Source organism: Saimiri boliviensis, chromosome 2 (assembly GCF_048565385.1).
Source record: "Saimiri boliviensis isolate mSaiBol1 chromosome 2, mSaiBol1.pri, whole genome shotgun sequence".
Taxonomy (NCBI): Eukaryota; Metazoa; Chordata; class Mammalia; order Primates; family Cebidae; genus Saimiri; species Saimiri boliviensis.
This window is the reverse complement of record NC_133450.1, coordinates 129,536,353-129,541,879: the sequence shown is the minus strand read 5'-3', so window position 1 is coordinate 129,541,879 and position 5,527 is coordinate 129,536,353. Positions and strand designations below refer to the sequence as shown.

The 5,527-nt window shown below is 50.5% G+C and overlaps 1 non-coding gene across 1 annotated transcript; it reads right to left on the bottom strand.

Moving 5' to 3' along the window:
- Positions 1–4,065: 4,065 nt before the first annotated feature.
- LOC120361438 (U6 spliceosomal RNA) lies at positions 4,066–4,168 on the bottom strand. Its single transcript, XR_005577630.1, has one exon. It is a non-coding gene; the product is annotated as a U6 spliceosomal RNA (small nuclear RNA).
- Positions 4,169–5,527: the final 1,359 nt, after the last annotated feature.

The window sequence follows — 5,527 nt, the reverse complement described above, 5'->3', positions numbered from 1 at the left end:
GTGTGGGGGTCATGCATGGGTGAGGCAGTGCCTTGCCAGACAGGACACAGGCTTGCTGGCTCTGAGTATGGGCCCCAAGAAAGCCATTGTCAGGTGACCAGGGTGAGGCACCTAGGGTGGCCTTAGAATGCAGGGCGGAGCCTGCAAGAATTGTGGGCACCGCAGCAGGAGGGCAGCCTGGGCCAGTAGCTCCTGATATCATTGATTTGGGTGGGGGGACAGGGAGGTCAGAGGAAGCTGGCCAGCCGCTCTCACGCAGCCTTACAGCAGCAGAGCAGTGCCTGATTCCTGGTACAGCTACTCCCACTGAGTCTCCAGGAATCTGTGGCTCAGAAACCTCCCCCGCCCTGGCACTGGTGGGAGGAGAGGACCTAGGGTAAAGGTGCTGGGCAGATAAGCAGCTGAGGGTGGCCCCAGGGTTGACTTATCAGTCTCTTGGGCCTTCCTGCCCCAGGAAGGGCAGCGAAGACCATGGTGTCGCCCCCGTCATCGTTATCATCCTGGCCATGAGCTTGCAGGACTGGGAGGGCCGGAGCCAGCCAGACAGATGGCAGCTCAGCTTTTGCCTATTGGCAGGTGGCCTTGGTGGCTTCCCAAAGGCAATCGCTCCACGCAGAACAAAACTCATTTTTCTCTGGGGCAAAGCACATTGGTTCCTTTGTTTAGTTAGTTAATTCCACTAGTCTGTTTCTAAGGGAAACCTGGCTGCAGCCAGTCCTGCCCCTCCACCTACCCAGCAGGTGCCCAGTGTTCCCAAGGGCCCTGAATCCCAACCCTATTCGTTAAGGGGCTAGCATCTCTGCATCCCAAATACCTGTTAGGGAGGACAGTGAAGGGTGAGCACTCCTGGGGTCATCGAAAGCCAGCAGTGAGAGACCACCGCGACCTGCCTGAGGTGACTTCGTAGGGCAGTCCCAGCTGTCTGGGTGGCCTGGGCAAGGTGGGCGGGACCAAGGCCTTCTGGCGCCTGGACCATGGTGGGCTTGCTCTGCGTGCCGACTTCAATCCCGACAGTACCTTGATTTTCCCACTGTGATGTCCCCTTCTGTCCGACTTCTTCACGAACTTTAAAATTCTGTATTGAGGCCGAGCAAGGTGGCTCATGCCTGTAATCCCAGCACTTTGGGAGGCAGATGGGGGCAGATGACTTGAGGTCAGGAGTTAGAGACCAGCCTGGCCAACATGGTGAAACCCCGTCTCTACTAAAAATACAAAAATTAGCCAGGCGCGATGGTGGGCGCCTGTAATTCCAGCTACTTGGGCGGCTGAGGCAGGAGAATCACTTGAACTGAACCTGGGAGGCGGAGGTTGCAGTGAGCTGAGATCGTGCCACTGCACTCCAGCCTGGGTGAGACAGCGAGACTCCATCTCAAAAAAAAAAAAAAAAAAAAATTCCATATTGAGAGCGGTTTCCTAAGTTATCTCAAATCCTGTTCAGAATAAGGATCTTCCTGGAAGTTGGGAGAGGGGAGAAAACAAGGGAAGTGAGTAACGGTTGGAGGAACCCTGCCCCTCTGCAGTGTGTGGTTTTGCCCTGATACTTTTCAGAATGAGGTGTAACTTACACGTAAGAAAAGGCACAGACCTAAGTGTATACTTTGATGAGTCCTGATGAATGTCTATGTCTGCATGTGTATAATCACCAGCACAGGCAGGATGAAGAGATTTCTACTGGTGATTCTTTTTTTTTTTTTTTTTTAGACAGAGTTTCGCTCTTGTTACCCAGGCTGGAATGCAATGGCACGATCTCGGCTCACCGCAACCTCCGCCTCCTGGGTTCAGGCAATTCTCCTGCCTCAGCCTCCTGAGTAGCTGGGATTACAGGCATGCACCACCATGCCCAGCTAATTTTTTGTATTTTTAGTAGAGACGGGGTTTCACCATGTTGACCAGAATGGTCTCCATCTCTTGACCTCGTGATCCACCCGCCTCGGCCTCCCAAAGTGCTGGGATTACAGGCTTGAGCCACTGCGCCCGGCCTCTACTGGTGATTCTTAAACATAATTTCTTTCTGCTTATAAAATTTATGTTTACTGTAGAACACGGATTGAGTAGGAAAGTCGGGGCCATGGTGTGGGACTGTTTCCCATGGTCCTGCCAGGGGAACAGTCTCAAGTGCTCCCCTCCCCATGTGGTTCCGGGAGGCGGGGCCCTTAAGTGCTCACGGTACAGTAAAGGTACCGTACCGACTGACTGCGTTATCTACACTAAGCACTGCTAGCATTCTGGGTATGTTTCTTCCAGGGTTTTTCTATGCACATGCATATTACATTTTTTTCGGTGCACATTTTTATATACATGAAATCATATCACTTACACAATTTAGTTTTTTTTTGAGCCGAAGTCTTGCTCTGTCACCCAGGCTGGAGTGCAGTGGTGCTATCTCATCTCACTATAACCTCCGCCTCTCGGGTTCAAGTGATTCTCCTGCCTCAGCCTCCTAAATAGCTGGGATTACAGGCATGTGTCACCATGCCCGACTTTTTTTTTTTTTTTTTTTTGTAGAGACAGGGTTTCACCATGTTGGCCAGGCTGGTCTTGAACTCCTGACCTCGTGATCCGCCCACCTTGGCCTCCCAAAGTGTTGGGATTACAGGTGTGAGCCACCACACCACAATTTAGTAATTTTTTTTTTTTTTTTTTTTTTTTGAGACGGAGTTTCACTCTTGTTACCCAGGCTGGAGTGCAATGGCGCGATCTCGGCTCACCGCAACCTCCGCCTCCTGGGCCCAGGCAATTCTCCTGCCTCAACCTCCTGAGTAGCTGGGATTACAGGCACGCACCACCATGCCCAGCTAACTTTTTGTATTTTTAGTAGAGACGGGGTTTCACCTTGTTGACCAGGATGGTCTCGATCTCTCGACCTCGTGATCCACTCGCCTCGGCCTCCCAAAGTGCTGGGATTACAGGCTTGAGCCATTGCGCCCGGCAATTTAGTAATTTTTAATCTTACTGTAGTGTAAGCATTTCCTGCTATTGTAAGGTACTTTGTAAATACAATTTTTTTTTTTTTTTTTTTTTTTTTGAGACAGAGTTTTGCTCTTGTTACCCAGGCTGGAGTGCAATGGCGCAATCTCGGCTCACCGCAACCTCCACCTCCTGGGTTCAGGCAATTCTGCCTCAGCCTCCTGAGTAGCTTGGATTACAGGCATGTGCCACCATGCCCAGCTACTTTTTTGTATTTTTAGTAGAGACGGGGTTTCACCATGTTGACCAGGATGGTCTTGATCTCTTGACCTTGTGAGCCAACCGCCTCGGCCTCCCAAAGTGCTGGGATTACAGGCTTGAGCCACCGCGCCCGGCCTGTAAATACAATTTTTAAGAAGTCACTGGTGTCTATTTTGTGATATTTTACTCAACCAGCCTTGATAACAAAGAGTAGTTAGGGACAACTGAATTTTTAAAATGTAAATCTGATTTATTTTTGGAATAAATAATACATTTACATGGCTGAAAGTTCAAAGGATACAAAAAGGCATATACTCCAGGCGACCGCTGTGACCAGCTGCTCATCACAAATGAGAACTTGTTTCTTTTTGCCCCTCCTGCCCCTCCCTGGACTTATGAAAAATTTCAAACCTGCCAAAAGTTTGAAGCTTACAACAAATACCGTCCAACATTCATGTCGTCTCCCTCCCACTTCTCTCCCTTTCTCCTGATTTCCTACAAAACCACGTTTTCATGCCCATGCCTGGGAACTTGATGCTGGCATGGTGAGGTCCTTCACGCTGCTTCCTGCACACACGCGTGTCTTAACAGCTGCAGGCTATTTCATGAGAGATTTGCTCACGGTAACATGGCTGTTCCCAAATGCCAGGCTGTTTTAAGTGTTTCCTCATTATAAACAGGCTGTGCTGTTTTCCTTTAGTTAGGACTTGTTTTGAGGACAGAAGTGGAGCTGGCGGGTGTGAAGCTGCAAGGCCGCCAACCATGGGGGGCTCCCAGGCTGCTCCCATCTCCCCCCGGCTCCTGGGGGGCTGGGGGTTCCGACCTGTGTTCCTTCTGCTTTTGTGAAGAGCCCCTACACTCTATTCCAAGTGCTTCTCCTACTGGTTTTTAATTATTATACTTATGGAACGCTTCGCAAATTTGCGAGTCATCCCTGCCTAGGGGCCATGCTCATCTCTGTATTGTTACAATTTTTGTATATGTGCTGCCGGAAGGGCACACTCCTCATGTCGTTTGTATATGTTTTTAAGATAAATATTCAACATCAATTCCCATTTGTTCCAATTATTTCCCTTCTTTGAGGTTTTTAATTTGCAGCATTTTTACATTTATTTCCGTTTATTTATTTTTGAGAAACAAGGTCTTGCTCTGTCACCCAGGCTGGAGTGCAGTGGTGTGATCATAGTTCACTGCAGCCTCAAACTCCTGGGCTCCAGCAATCCTCCTGCCTTGGTCTCCCAAGTAGCTGGGACTCCAACTGCACATCTTTGCACCCAGCAGCATTTCCCCTTAGTTTTAGATCCTTTCATCCATTTAATATTATTTTGCCCAGAGAAGGAAGCAGTGGCCATGTTAGTTGTGAACTGTCCTTCCTTAAACGCATCCGAGATGCCCCTCCATTCTGCTCCCTCCCTGTGGGCCCCAATAGGCTGCCTGGCCCTCTGAGGGTCCGGGCCATGCCATACTTGATAGAGCAGCCCCTGCCGGGGCACCACCTGTCATCACTCAGCAGTTTTCACCATTCTGTCTTCCCAGGACTGATGGGGACAGTGAGGCATCAAACAGCACAGGTCTGCAGTTCTACAGAGTTGCATTCCAGTCCCAATGCTGTGTGACCTTGAGCAAGTTACTTAACCTCTCTGAGTGTCATGGGGCTAATGGTATTCACCTTGCAGGGTTCTGGTGAGAAGCACACTGGGCATAGTCATGGGCATTTGTGGGCACTAACATTATTCCTCCATGCCTGCCCCAACGAAACAATTCCGGTGGGGATGTGAACTGAAATCCAGCTGAACCTGTGAATTCCTTTGCAGAGAATGAGGTCTTTGCATAATGTGTGTAGTCTCCCATCCAGGAATGTGGAACAAATCTTCCTTTATTCAAGTTTCCTTTTATGCCTTCAGGAAAGCTTTGTCGCTCTTCACACTGCCTGAAATTCTCACTGAGGTCACTTCCTGGTGCGCGGTGTGTCCTGCGCTGTTCCGGGTGTCAGCTTCTTCATGTGCCAGTTTTCAGCGGGGCACTTCTGCACTATGGTTTCATTTGCTGGCTGGAGATGTAGAACCAGGGGCTTGAACCCCTCCAACGCCTGCCCACAGCTCCATGAGACAGCCCTCGGCCGCACCCCACAGCATCCTTCCAGAGGCTACCACGGGGTACAGCCAGCTCTGGAGTGGCCATTCCCCCATAAAAGCCACTTGGGCAAACTGGTGTGTATTTCACCACCAGCTGGGCCGGGTCAGGCCTGCTGACGCGCTCTCCCTGCGGTGCAGCTGGGTTGGCAGGTTCTCCCCTGCACTGCCCTAGTGAGTGTTGGCTGAGGGCGCTTCTCACAGCTCAGGCACCACACTTGGCCAGG